Source organism: Rhinopithecus roxellana, chromosome 3 (genome assembly GCF_007565055.1).
Source record: "Rhinopithecus roxellana isolate Shanxi Qingling chromosome 3, ASM756505v1, whole genome shotgun sequence".
In the NCBI taxonomy this organism is placed as follows: domain Eukaryota; kingdom Metazoa; phylum Chordata; class Mammalia; order Primates; family Cercopithecidae; genus Rhinopithecus; species Rhinopithecus roxellana.
In genome coordinates, this window is record NC_044551.1 from 142,271,923 (window position 1) to 142,287,200 (window position 15,278).

A 15,278-nucleotide genomic window follows, 5' to 3' on the forward strand; every position below is an offset into this window, starting at 1 on the left:
AAAACATCCCCTTAAGCCAAAACCAAATTCAGAACAAGGTTCTAACTGTCTCCAGGTCTATGAAGCCTGAAAGAGGTGAGGAAGCTTCAGAAGAAAAGTTGAAAACTAGCAGAGGTTGGTTCATGGGATTTAAGGAAAGAAGCAATCTCCACAACTATGTGCAAGGGGAAGTTGCAAGTACTGATGTAGAAGCTACATCAAGTTATCTTGAAGATCTAGCTAAGATCATTGATGAATGTGGCTACACTAAACAACAGATTTTCAGTGGAAGCAAAACAGTCTCCTATCAGAAGAAGATCCCATCTAGGACTTTCACAGTTACAGGGAAGAAGTCAATACCTGTCCTTCAAAGTTTCAAAAGACAGGCTGACTCTTGTTACAGAATAATGCAGCTGGTGACTTACAAGTTAAAACCAATGCTCATTGCCATTTCCAAACTCCTAGGGATCCTTAAGAACCATGCTGAATCTATCATGCCTGTCCTCTATAAATTAAAACACACACACACACACACACATAACCTCTGTAACAGCAAATCTTTTTACAACATGATTTACTAAATGTTTTCAGCCAATTATTGAGAGCTACTGCTCCAAAAAAAAAAAAAAATTCCTTTCAAGATATTACTGCCCATTGACAATGCACATAGTCATTCAAAAGCTCTGATGGAAATGTACAAGAAAATTAATGTTTTTAATGCCTACTAACACAACATCCATTCTGTAGCCCATGGATCAAGAAGTAATCTCAGCTTTCAACTCTCAATGTTTAAGAAATACATTTTGTAAGGTTATAATTGCTTTTGCTAGTGATTCCTCTTTGGATCCATTGAAAACCTTCTGGAAAAGGTCCATTGAAAATCTTCTGGAAAAGGTCCATTGAAAACCTTTTAAAAAAACTTCACCACTCTAGATGTCATTAAGGATATGCTTGATTCATGGGAGGAGGTCAAAATCTCAATCTTAACAGGAGTTGGGAAAAAGTTCATTCCAAACTTTGAGGGATTCAAAACTTCAGTGGAGGAAGTCACGCAGATGTGGTAGAAATAGCAAGAGAACTAGGATTAGAAGTGGAGCCTGAAGGTGTGACTGAGTTGCTGCCAATCTCATAATATAACTTGAAAGAATGAGGAGTTGCATCTTAGGGATGAGCAAAGAAAGTGGTTTGTTGAGATGGAATGTACTCTTGTTGAAGATTCTGTGAACAAGGTAGAAAGGACAACAAAGGATTCAGAATGCTCTATAAACTTAGTCGATAAAGCAGCAGCAGGGCTTGAAAGGATTGACTACAATTTTGAAAGGTAGGTAAAATCTTTCCTGAAGAGTCCATCGATGTGACAAACTTCATTGTTGTCTTATGTTAAGAAATTGCCACAGCCACCCCAACCTTCAGCAACCACCACCCATCAACAGCGAGGAAAGACCCTCCACCAGCAAAAAGATTGTGACTCACTGAGGGCTAAGATGGTCATTAGCATTTAGCAATAAATTATTTTTAATTAAGTTTTGCACATTGTTATCCATAAGTTATTGCACATCTAATAAAGTACAGTACAGTATAAACATAACTTTTATTTGCACTGGGAAACCAAAAAATTTATGACTAATTTTACTGTGATATTTGCTTTACTGTGGTGGTCTTGGCTAGAATCCACAATATCTATGAGGAATGCCTATATATTTGTAAAATTCTTTCTTGACAGCAAGATCCCCTCTCCTTCACTTCGATAGCCTGTATTCAACCAATTGCCAAATTCCATAGATTTTTACATCTGAAATATCTTTTTGATAGACCCCATCTTGTACTTCAATGATTAATTCCCAAAATTATTTTGTTTCACCTTCAACTGGCCATCCACATCTCTGAATACTGCCCACTTCTTTCCTGCATTCACGTGTCAGTTCTTCATACACACACTTTCAGTCATGTGCAAAATCCCTACTAAAATACACGAATGTCTTCTAGCCACCTAATGACATTAAATAGAAACCCATCCTGCTCATTTTCAAAGGTGCTAACACTGTAACCTCTACTTCAGGCCTCGCACCACTCCAACTTCATCGCTTAACTCTGCAGTTTCCCTGTTCACCAGATTGCTAGAACATTTCGATTACCTGAGCAGGCATGGTTTTATACCTGATATTCTTCTGCTAGGGAATTTCTTTGTTGCATGTTTTAACCTACCAAAACATTATTTATATTTCTAAATCCATTTCTAATGTCTTGTCTATTTTCCCAATTCCTCCCAAGTGTAGGTGAACACTCCTTGATATTGCAGTGATCGCTTCCTGTGGAGTTTTCTTTGTACTCTTTTATGGCATTAACCCCACAAACACCACCTTGAACCATAGATGGTACCTGTGGCTAATGCAATATGTAGACCATCAGCTCCTTAAATGTAGCAACTGTAATTTATTCATCTTTGTGTCTTCTTAGTGCCTGGTACTTACTAGGTACTTCGTGAATATTTATAAATTTATAAATGACTCAATAAAAATTATGGTTAGGAGCTTGAAGAAACATGCAAATATTCATTCATTCATTCAATAAATTTTTTGAATATATGCACATATATATATATATATCTCACTTGCCAGAAACTCTTCTATGATACATTTCATTCAGTGCTAAGAATTTTTCCCAGATGGAAGCAATTAATATGTATTTGCCAATAATGAACAGAAAGAAGCCAACTCTACTTTTAGAATAATCAATCTACAACATAGCTTTCACCAACAAATCTGGCAGATATAGTTTCTCATAATGCTAAAATATGTAAATGAAATTAAATCTCTCCATGTGTGAATTTAAGCATTATCTCTGCATAAAAATCATGGTATACGGGTATAAGTTTTCACCTTCCAGGATATGCTTGATGCAAAATAAACATATAGCTGTCAGTTCACAGCTTTGTATGACTGGTGTTGGAAAAACTGTAAAATTAGATCTGTTAGCTTTATAACACACTAGATAATGGTAAATTTACACTACAGTAACAGTAAGCATGCAGATTGGGAATATATCTTCTTTGTGAAAACCACCATATCATTGCACTTACTATTTTTTGCTGGTATTTGTGTGAATGATTGAAACTGAGCTATCAGACATCCAAAAAACTGGTATAGCTGTACTTACATGCCGAAATACACATATGCCTACATGCAAAATTTTATAAATTACAATTTGTTAGCGATTGACTGTCACATGGAATAGAGACTGGGTTATAAGTTCTAGCTCTAACTCTGCCAAACTCGGCTTTATTTACTAGCAGCGTAATCCTTCAAATCAATTAGTTATTCTCAATTTAATTTAATGAGGTGAAAAATCACATAATCAAAGTTAGCTTTGAGGAACTTTTGCTTCTGGCCAACATGGAGTAACAGGAACTAGATCTAACCCCTTGCTAGAGACAACCAAATCTAGACAATATATTTGGCACAACGGATTTTAGGACACTGGACATCAGGCAAAGAAAAACAGTGATCCCTGAGGATGGGAAATAAAGAAAGTGATTCTTAGGATTGCCCAGCTTATGTCTCAAGAGTTTCCAGATGATGCTATGGGCAGGGGGAAGCAAGGTGGAACTTGAGGTTCCCTGAGTTGAAAATAAGGAAGCTGAGACTCTACAGAGACCAAGAGCGTATATTTATCAAGACAGAGGACTTAATAGAAACCTGCACAGGGAAAGAACCCTGGATATCTGAAGAAGTGTCTCTGAAATATTCAGCAGTTTATATCAATGCAAAAATGTGAGGAAATTACCCAAGTCTATGGGACAGAACCACCTGTAAGAATAACAGGGAACAGTTGTTGAAACTCAAAAAGACAGAGGGTTGTCCTGTTCTCACCACCCAGACTAGAGAGCCTCATAATTGGCAAAGACATTCAGGTAGAACACTCAGAATGGTCTTGATTCAGTAGTGAGGAATAATTAGTCCTAGATTAAACATACCTCTGGTCTGAAAAAATAAAAAAGATGGAAAAAAAAAGACCAGGTGCTGTGGCTCATGTCTGTAATTCCAGTAGTTTGGGAGGCTGAGGCAGGCAGATCTCTTCAGCCCAGGAGTTCAAGACCAGCCTGGACAACATGGCAAAACCCCATGTCTACAAAAAAAAAAAAAAATACAAAAGTTAACTGGGTGTGGTGGCACATACCTGTAGTTCTAGTTACTTGGATGGCTGAAGTGGGAGGATCACTTGAGCCTGGGAGGTCAAGGCTGCAGTGAGCCATGTTTGCAACACTGCACTCCAGCCTGGGTGACAAAGTGAGCCCCCGTCAAAAAAAAAAAAAATTAGCCAGAGCCAACAAGGCAAAATTCACAATGCCGGTTACTTAATCAAAAATTAGCAGGCATGCAAGGAACAAGAAAAATATAAATCATAAATAAAATAAAAATTAATCGAATCTGACCCAGATATTAGAATTATCAGACAAGTACATTGAAATGATTATTATAACCATATTCCATATGTAAAAAAAGTAAGTAAAGACATGAAAGACATAAAAACACACAAATAGAAAACCTACAATATGGGATATAAAATATAGACCATATAGATTAATGGCAAATTAACCACTGCACCCAAAGTAACAAAAAGAAAAAAATAATAATAAAGATCAGATAGGAAATAAGCAAATATAAAAAACTAAAAAAAAAAAAAACTGCAGACAAAAATAAATGCAACTACTGCTGATTCTTTGAGAGAATCAATAAAACTGATAAAACTGTAGTCAGGCAGATCGGGAAAAAAGAAGACAAAATTACCAGTATCAGAAATTGGAAAAATGACAACACTACAGATTGTACAGATTAGTCAGGTGGAAGATATAAGATTAATATGCTAAAACCAATTTTAGTTTTATATATTAGCAATAGGCATTGGATATTATAATTTTAAAATAATAATACAGACCAGGTGCAGTGTCTCATGCCTGTAATCCCAGCACTTTGGGAGGCCGAGGCGGGTGGATCACGAGGTCAGGAGATCAAGACCATCCTGGATAACACGGTGAAACCCCTCTCTCTACTAAAAATAAAAAAAATTAGCCGGGTATGGTGGTGGGCGCTTGTAGTCCCAGCTACTCTGGAGGCTGAGGCAAGACAATGACGTGAACCTGGGAGGCAGAGCGTGCAGTGCCCTCCCCTGGGCACTGCACTCCAGCCTGGACGACCGAACAAGACTGCGTCTCAGAAAAAAAAAAAAAAAAGTAACAGGCTGCCTTTAAAATTCATGTGGAAATGCAAACAACTTAATATTACCAAATACAACTTTGAGAAGCAGAGCAAAGTGAGAGGGCTAACATTAACTAATTTCAAGATTTATTGTAAAGCTGCATTAATAAATACAGTGTGGTACTAGCACACAAATAGATCAATGGAATGGAGTAGTTATTGCAGAAATAGACCTGCACCTATAGACAACTGATTTTCAACAAAGATGCAAAAATAGAGAATGGATTGTCATTTCAATAAATGGTGGCTGGAACAACTGAATACCCATATGCAAAAGCATGAACTTTGATACCTAATTTATATCATAATGAAGTTAATACAAGAGAAATCATAGACCTAAATGTAATACATAAAACTCCAAAATTTTTAGAAGAAAGATGAGGAAAAATCTATATGATCTTGGGTTAGACAATAATTTCTTAAATATCAATCATGTATCAGTGAAAAAGATATTGGTAAAGCAGACTTTACAAAATTAAAAACTTCTGCTCTCCAAATGACATTCTTAAAGAATAAAAAGAAAGTCATAGACTGGAAAAAAAATATTTGCAAAGCCTAATTTTGATAAAAGACTTTTATTGAAAATATAAAAAGAGCATGCAAAATGCAATTTAAAAAATACAAATAGTTCAATTAAACAAATTAAATAAATGCAAACAGACACTTCTCCAAAGAAGATATGTGAATAGCAGATACATATATGAAAAGATTGTAAACGGTGTTAATTGTTAGAGAAGAGCAATTAAAACTACAATGAGATGCATACCTAATAGGATGACTATAATTTAAAGGACTAACCAAATGTTGGCAAAGATGTAGAAGAACTGGTATTCTCATACAGCACCAGTGGGAATGTATAATGGTCAACCACTTTGGAAAACCACTTGACAGTTTCTTAACAAGTTAGCATAAACTTAGAATATGATCTCGCCATTCCACTCGTAGATATTTACCAAGATCAATAAAAACAAATGCCCACACAAAGACATGTATAGAAATGTTCCAAAAAGCATTATATTTGTAGTAGCCCACAAGTAGGAATGACACAAACATTCATCTCAAAGTAATTACGCTGAATGAAAGAAGCCAAACAAAAAAGTACACACTACATAATTCCATTTATATAAAACCCTAGAAAATACAACTAATTTGCAGTACAGAAAGCAGATCAGTGGCTGTTTGGGAATGGGGAGTGGTTAATGAAGGAGAATGACAAGGGGCACAAGAAGACATCCAGGTGTTAGATATATGTTCACTATTTTTACTGTGATGATGGTTTCATAGGTGTATACATCTATCAAAACTTTTCAAATTGCGTATTTTAACTATATACATTATATTGCATATATATTTTACTTCGATAAAGTTTATCTTTGAAAACTCACTAACTTGCCCCTATGCTGTATAATAAACATACATATATTTGTATGCAGTACAGACATTCTTGTGCAGAGTAAACTATGGAAACCAAAAAAGTAGATTTACAAAAGGACAAATGGAAAGTGTGCATCCAGATACTGAGGCATTCAAACCACTGAGCTTATAAACGCAATGATGAAGAGATGGATAGGGTGAAGAATTTGGAAACATTCTTCCGGCATGCAAGGTTTAAAAAATTCCATTATAATATAAAACTAATAACTTGAATACATGTTACTAGATGTGTTTGTTATTGCACAAGATAATAGAATCATAAAGTTTTGTTGTTTGTTGGCATATATTAAAATTGTTTATATGATGAGGCTTCACTGCAATTTCTGCCTATTTGGATGAATATAAAAATCAGCTTCCACCTCAACGGTCTTGTCTTTGCCTGTTTTATGCTGTCTTAACAGAATACTACAGACTGAGTAATTTATTAGAAACAAACATATTTGGCTCATGGTTCCAGAGGCTGGAAAGTCCAAAATCAAGGGATCACATTTGGTGGTGGGCTACTGACTGTGTCACAACACAGTGGAAGGCATCACATGGGTGAGAGAACAAGGCTGAACACATCCTTCTATCAGAAACCCACTACCGCAATAAGTAACCCACTCCTGAAATAATGACATTAATCCATTTTTGAGGATGGAGCCCTCAAGACCTTATCACTTCTTACAGGTCACACTTCTCAACAGTGCTGCATTTGGGATTAAGTTTTCAACACAGGAGCCTTAATAATACATTCAAACCACAGCAAGCCTGGATAGACTAGTGGGAAAGTCACCATGTAACATTTATAACACAACGTTGTTATGGCTATACAGAGGCAATTGATTTTGCTAGGGACAGAGGATTTGATAAAGTTGTAGAGAGGAGGTGAAATTAGAACTGTATCTTGAATTGTACGTTGATATTTTCTAAAAACGGAAGCAAAAGCTTACTTCAGAAAGTAGTGCCTTTCCTTGACCAAAAGTAACCTTGAAAATAATGAAGTTGGCTGGACAAAGTGGCTCAGGCCCGTAATCTGAGCACTTTGGGAGGTAGGCGGATCACAAGGTCAGGATTTCGAGACCAGCCTGGCCAACATGGTGAAACTCCGTTTCTACTAAAAATACAAAAATTTAGCCAGGTGTGGTGGTGCTCAACTGTAGTCCCAGCTGCTTGGAAGACTGAGGTAGGAGAATCACTTGAACTCAGGAGGTGAAGGTTGTAGTGAGCCGAGATCGCACCATTGCACTCCAGCCTTGGTAACAGAGCAAAACTCTCTCTCAAAAAAGTAATAATAATAATAAAGAAGTAGGGACTCCAAAAATATGTCTTTTGAACTGCCCCCAAAGCTTTTAAACTGCTATTTCCAAGCCTCGCATTGACTACCATATTTTAAGCTTTTATGTGTATTATCTCACTGTTTCTTGACATTAGCTTGGCAAAAATGAATGATATATTCCCAATTTATAGATCTGAAAATACATACATCACTTTATACTAAGGTACAATGTGATCTTAGAAGTTTACAGCAAGAAATATTTATTTCCTGCTCACATTACAGGTCTACATTGTGAATCAACTGTTTCTGTGCTCAGTATCTTCTCCTGTTTACCGAGACCAAAGCTGAAGGAGCAACACTTACCTATGACATACCAGTACTGATCTTTTAACAAAGGAAAAGACCAATATTAGTGCCATAAGGTGGCTCTTAGAGCTTCTGTTCACATTATGTTGGCTAAATGTTACATGGCCAAAAATGTACTATAATGGAGGGATGTCTAATCCTCCCTCAGAGAGATGTACCATGAGCCACGCAGGCATGGGAAGGGATGTGTCATTCTCTCACTATGAGGACCTGCAAATATATTGAACCTCATGGAACTAAGACTTTAAAAAGTTGGTGTAACTTGCAGATCATGGAACAGAGCCACCCAGGTTGCAGTGCAGTGGCGTGATCGTGGTTCATCATAACCTTGAACTCCCAGCTCAAGTGATCCTCCTGCCTCAGCCTCCTGAATAGTTGGGACTACATACACACACTGTTATGCCTGGCTAATAATTTTAATTTTTTTAAGAGATGAGGCCTTGCTATATTGCCCAGGCTGGTCTTGAACTCTCAATCTCAAGTAATCTTCCCAGCTGACCTCCTAAACTGTTGGTATTATAGGCATGAGCCTACTGTGCCCAACAACAGTGAATTCTGGGCAACAAAGCCCAGAACCTAGGCTTTTTACATTCCACCTAGTTTCCCCTTTCATGAGTCTTGAAAAGGCAAGACTGATCGTGATTCATCTTAATTGTAGGAAATGCTCTTTGGAGGGAACAGGGAATCTAAAGTGTATGTGGTTGTAGAAAAGAGAGAAAGAATGATACAGACATAGAGGTACAGAGACAGAGACCCACAGATATGAACTGCGGAGAGATGCAGACAGATATTGATAGCTTAGTCTTCCCTCATTCTGTAGTTATAGAAGAGGATAAATTCTGAATTTCTCTCTGAATTTATGATATGCCTCCCTAAATATGGAGTAAAATATCAATAAGAGTCTGAGGAGTCATGCAACACATCACTTGGCATTTATTAAGCACACCGTGGATAAAGCACTAAACTAAGTTCTCCAGAAAGACATCAATCAGGCTGGCCATGGTGGCTCGTGCCTATAATCCCAGAACTTTGGGAGTCCAAGGTGCGTGGGTCATTTGAGGTCAGGAGTTCGAGACCAGCCTGGCCAACATGGTGAAACCCCATTTCTACTAAAAAAAAAATTACAAGAATTAGCAGGGTGAGGTGGTATGCACCAGTAATCCCAGCTACTTGGGAGGCTGAGGCAGGAGAATTGCTTGAACCCAGGAGGAAGAGGTTGCAGTGAGCCGAGATCACACCACTGCACTCCAGCCTGGGCAATGGAGTGAGACTCTTTCTCAAAAAAAAAAAAAAAGAAAAAGAAAAGAAAGACATCAATCAGACTGCAACCCATATGCAACAATATGAGAATGCATACAACCCAAACAACAAATTCTTAATCCCTATAAGGGCAATTTCAGAAGAGCTGCTAATTGGGAAGTTATCCTCAATGCAAGTTAACCTCAACTAATGTCAATTTTAAACAAGAGTTTGCAAACATGACCACATGGCTCCTCTTGCTCTTCTGCCATGAGCAGTTCTTGCCCCTCTGGGTTTACTTCCCTGGAGTGCTTTAGTATACTAGCATTTCTGTATTAAAACAGAAGGAAATGCAATACAGAGAAACTGGTCCCCTTGCCTGGAGCTGTAACATCAATCAATGGAAGAGGGTAGACTTCAGTAGTCACTGAGTCCCAGTCATCCTCTTCTGTCCTTGGAATGGTTCTGACAGAATGTCACTTGCCCAAAGTCAAACTTCTTTGAGGTATTTCTTCTAAAATCTTTGTAAGGCAATAATTGGAGGAGACTGCATGCAGCAAAGAAAAGAAGATAATTATTTGGCATTCTACACATGACAGAACTAATTAATTGTCTGTCCTTTTTAAAGAAATGCTGTCACTTTAAGTCTGCACTTAAGCTGTGTTTTAAGAAGCCAGTTGCTAAGTGTATCTAGGGAAACCTGGCAAAAAACTGTTTGTAAGTACATTTTATTTTACCTTATATAGAATATGTCAAATACCAGTTGGGAGAGGTCAGGAAAGAGAAAATACATAAAAGATCAGATTTTTAAGATTGTATAGTATGATTCTTAGCTTGAGCACAGCTGTGTCCACTGGTGAGAGTTAAGATATGTCATGGCCATAGCTTGGGAACTACTGGGGAATCTATTTGCATGGAAGCCTAATGGGACCCTGAGGAAATAACTGAACCTGTCTACATTGCTGAGGTTCAGACATACACAGTTCTGGAAAACTGAAAGGCCAGACAGAAGTGTATCAGCAGGAGAAGAGTAGGAGGGTAGGGAGTGGGCTGATAGCAAATGTGTTCCCCAAAAGACAGCCAGCATTCACACTGGCTCAGAGAAAACACAATGGAACATGTATTCACGTAAATGCAGCAAGAGGGCTATAATTACAAAATGAAATTTCAATTTCTCAATGGTAGGCGCTGTCAGTGTCCTGCTTCATTCACCAACAACCATGGTGGACATTCCCATGCATGCTGACAGCCCATTGTGGACATTCCTGTTCATGACCGACAGCCTTTCAGAGCCTGCATGTCTGTTTTTCAGTCTTGGGGCTTTCTGCAGAATTGTGGGAGCTTGTTCAGTGCTATGGGATAGCCCCAAAATGCTGGAGATTTAACCCCCAAGGACATCCTTTAACAAGTGAGATATGAGAGTCAGTGGATAAATACCCAAGCTTCCCAGACACCCAGTAGGACAGTTCTGAGTCGTATTCTAACCAATATTTCAGAGAGTTCCTGGTAGGATGGAACGACTGTTCCTCCATACACACAGTGTTTAATACCTCTTTGTTGGTGCTTCCTCCTCCTCTCTCTCTCTCCACTCCTTTACTTTTGCTTCCTGCAAACACTTCACAAATAAACCAGCTGCTCCCACATTCTTGCCCCAGAGTCTGACTTTTGAGGAATCTAATCTAACTGAACTCCGTGTCTTATTGGGCCTAAATAACTCAACTTTTGAACTCCATTGAAAGAGTGTAATACAAAGGGTAAAAAGACTTTATCATCCACTCTGCCAGACCACCTCAAACCACTGGTACCAAGAAGATTCAAAGTGGTCACCAACAAATAAATGCACACCTAGTAGGTAAGTGAGAGAGAACAGAGTCCTTGCCAGACAGTTCCAAAGAGCATTGGGGTACAATATGAGCTAAAGAGCAGAGGCAGCCCTCACTACCCTCTTGGGGTGACAGGTGCCACTTAAAGAGATCAGCTGAGGGATGTGAGTCAGTAAAGACTAGTGGCATGTTAAGGTCCCAGAGGAGAAGAGAAATAAAGGGAAATGTAAATGTAAGTGTATTTACTCCTATGTTGCTTAGATAGTGAATATTTTGAAATTTTAAATGGTAATTGGGAAAAGCAAAATCTGACACAGAAATGAAAACATTCTGTGTCTTGTTATTGATCAAGGCAATTGTGGTTATTTCTTCCTTGGGGCCAGGTTTTAGGAAATGAGTGTTGAGCAGATCACAGGCAGCAAAACATAGAGAGCTAAAGAGAAAATAGGAAGTAATGAAGAACCACCCAAGTAGTGTACCAAAGAAGAGAGGAGTCACTGAGAGTATTTCCAAAACTGAGATTTTGGTGAAGGATTATCTCCAAAGTTAAGGTGAGAAATAGACGCAAGAGATTAAAGAGAAATCAACGTAATAATTAAAACAACTAAAAAATAGTAAGGTGAGCTACTAGTATATAAGTTTAAATTTCCAATTTTGAAGGAAATGTTGAATTTAGAAATTGTTAAATTTTGCTTAGCAGGAACCCAAAAGCCATAAAGGAGATAAACATGTTTCACCGTACCAAATAAAAACATCTGTTGGGAGGCTTAGGCAGAAGAATCGCTTGAACCAGTGAGGCGGAGGTTGCAGTGAGCCAAGATCACACCACTGCACTCCAGCCTGGGCGACAGAGCAAGACTCCATCTCAAAACAAACAAACAAAATTGTAGGCTTTTTTGTTTACAAAAAACATTACACCTGAAATTAAAAAAAATTATTCGAATGCCTAAAATAGTTAATTTATGAAGAGCTTTTGCAAGCCAATAGGCAAAAGATAAGAAAACTAATTTTAAAATACATCTAAGGATCCCACTGGATAGTTCACAGAGGAAACCCTAGTATCAATAAATACATAAATGAGATATTTCTCTCGATGGCCCTCTTTGCCTCTGCATGTCACCACTGCTTTAGCATGGACTCTGGCCTGGACTGCCAGTCATTTGGTCCCCTTTGATGGTTTTCTCAGGCCTTTCTTGTAAGAGGAAGACATTTAAGAAATTCTACTCTTCCTGGTCCAGCACCAAGGTGAAAGAGATACAAGACAAGCACAGCTTTCTACTTCTAAGATTAACAGTATCTTATGACACAACTCCAGTTACTTTATTAGCAGTCTATTTTATCTGCCTCACTTAAAGTGCTACTGGTGCTTGCATCCAAGAACAATTTCTATTATATATTCAGATCTTATTCTTACCTTATAAATTACCCTATTCTAGCACCAAGACGGTGTATAGGGAAGAAAACCCAACCTGTTACCTTAGCATCAAAATTCCTGCTACAAATTTTAATAAATGTATATTCCAATTTTATGAGATACAGAAGTATAAATCAACTTAAGTCAGCAGTTTTTTATTTATCATTAATTTTTATTTTCTTACTAACAAAGTTTAGTTTCCATACAGACTGTCCAAAAAATGCCAATCCAAACTATACTTCAATAGTCGTGTTGGGAAAAGTTTTCAGTTATCAGTAATCATGCCTCAGATGGAGCTTGTTGGTCATAATACTGCCACTGAGCAAAGCTAAGGAGGTTTATTTTATTTTGATTAATTTTTCCATTTTGTATGGTTTAAATGTTTCTTCCCTCCAAAATTCATGTTGAAATGTAATTCCCAATGTGATAGTGTTGAGAGATGTGGACTATTTAAGAAGCACTGGGTCATGAGAGCTCTACCCTCATGAATGAATTAATCCATTCACAGATTAGTGGGTTATCAGGTAATGGGACTGGTAGTTGTATAAAAAGAAGAGGGATCTGAGTTAGCATGTTAGCATACCCATTCTCCTTGCCATGTGAGGTATGCAACCTCAGGACTCTGTAGAGTTCCAACCAGCAAGAAGGCTCTTACTGTGCCCCCATGACAATGGGTTTCCAGCCTTCACTGTGAGAAATAAATTTCATTTCTTAGAAGGCAGGCTAAGATGCTAATGCAAATGTGAATTTGTGGGCAAACATATGCAATTTAACTTGAACTGAGATCTTTCCTCCACATCTTGGTAATGAGCTTAGTAATAACCCAAGTCTCCTTCAGACCAAACCTTAGACCTCAAAATCCAAACAACAAAACAATTGCACAAGGAGAGAATCACTCGACAAGCAAATGCATTTCTCAATAATGAATACTCCGTGATATACAACTAGACAAAAAGAGGGATTCAGCCAGAGATAATATGCTCAAAGCTGGGTATTATTAGCTAGTTCATTCATTGCATGAAAAGGATTACCTCTGTGGCCACAAATAAATTCCAAAGCCTCTGATGTCACGAAGATTTTTTGTCTTCTTGAAAAAGAGACAGTACTAGAATTCCACTCTATTGATTTCCAACTCTAAAAGGATTCTTGAAGTAAAGATATGGACAGAGGGTCTTGCGCAAAAAGGGATGGTTAGATTTACCTACTGTATTCTCTCCCTACCATTCTAAAACAAGGTTTGCTATAGGTTGTCAAATATATACACAGGCTATACATTTATAGCACATATCAGAACTAGAAGGAGGTAGCTTACCTGAGCTAGAAGACATGGAGGAAGTTAGGAAAATTGCTACACTAGACTCCATCTTTCCAGGGTGCTGGACCTTGACCTACATCATCTCATCTCTGAGATGAGATAATTTATGCTTAAGATAATATATGCTTAATGACACTGCCTCTTTCTTTTTGTGTCTTTGAAAATAGAAGAAAAAAGACACTCGAGAGATTTCATGAAAAATTGAAATGTATTTAACGCATGGTTATTGGCCTACATATGGCCAAGGTCTATTTAGTTGAAACTGCTAAGTATCTTCACTGGTTCTCAAGAAATCCCCAGCTTTGGTTCCACTGCTCTGACTTCTCTGTACCATTTTATTTGTTCCAGTGAGATGCTGCATAGTGAACAGCCAAGCACTGAAAAACCAGCAGTTTGCCGATTTGACCATTGTAACCAATCAAGAAATACAGAAATATTCCCTACTCAAAGCAGAAAAAAATATATATTTCTTATAAATAATGCAGTTTTAAGTATTCTGTTATAAGAAACAAAAATCAGACCAAGACATTTTTATTTCTTTATTATTATTGATGTCATTGTTGTTATCATTATTGATCTATTTGATGTAACAGAGACAGATGGAGATGTTGCAGGACAGTTCTCCAGGTGACCTTGGTCTTACTCAGTTGTCCTCCCTTCCCCACTTGTAGTTCTCAATAATAAATGTCGAATTTGCTGAGAATGCAAAACTCTGAAATGGGGGGTACTGACCAGAATAGCTGTGTTCCAAGGACCCCTAGAAACAGGATATCCTTCACTGATTTAATTCAGTGTGTCATTAGCCCTCAGGTTATAAAACCTACATCAGGCTGGGTGTGCTGGCTCACGCAATCCCAGCACTTTGGGAGGCTGAGGCAGGTGAATGACCTGAGGTCAGGAGTTTGAGACCAGCCTGGCCAACACGGTGAAACCCTGTCTCTACTAAAAATACAAAAATTAGCCCGGCATGGTGGCACATGCCTGTAATCCCAGCTACTTGGGAGGCTGAGGAGGAGAATAGCTTGAACCAAGGAGGCAGAAATTGCAGTGAGCTGAGATCACGCCATTGCACTGGGGAACAAGAAAGAAACTCTGTCTCAAAAAAGAAAAAGAAAAAAAAAAACCCTAGGTCAGACTGATTTCTGGGGTCCCTCAGCTGCAGTGCAAGCGAGGTACATGCAAATGAGAATCCCTC

The 15,278-nt window shown here is 38.0% G+C and overlaps 1 pseudogene; it reads right to left on the reverse strand.

Moving 5' to 3' along the window:
- Positions 1-12,966: 12,966 nt before the first annotated feature.
- On the reverse strand, positions 12,967-13,098 carry LOC115896762 (annotated as a pseudogene).
- Positions 13,099-15,278: the final 2,180 nt, after the last annotated feature.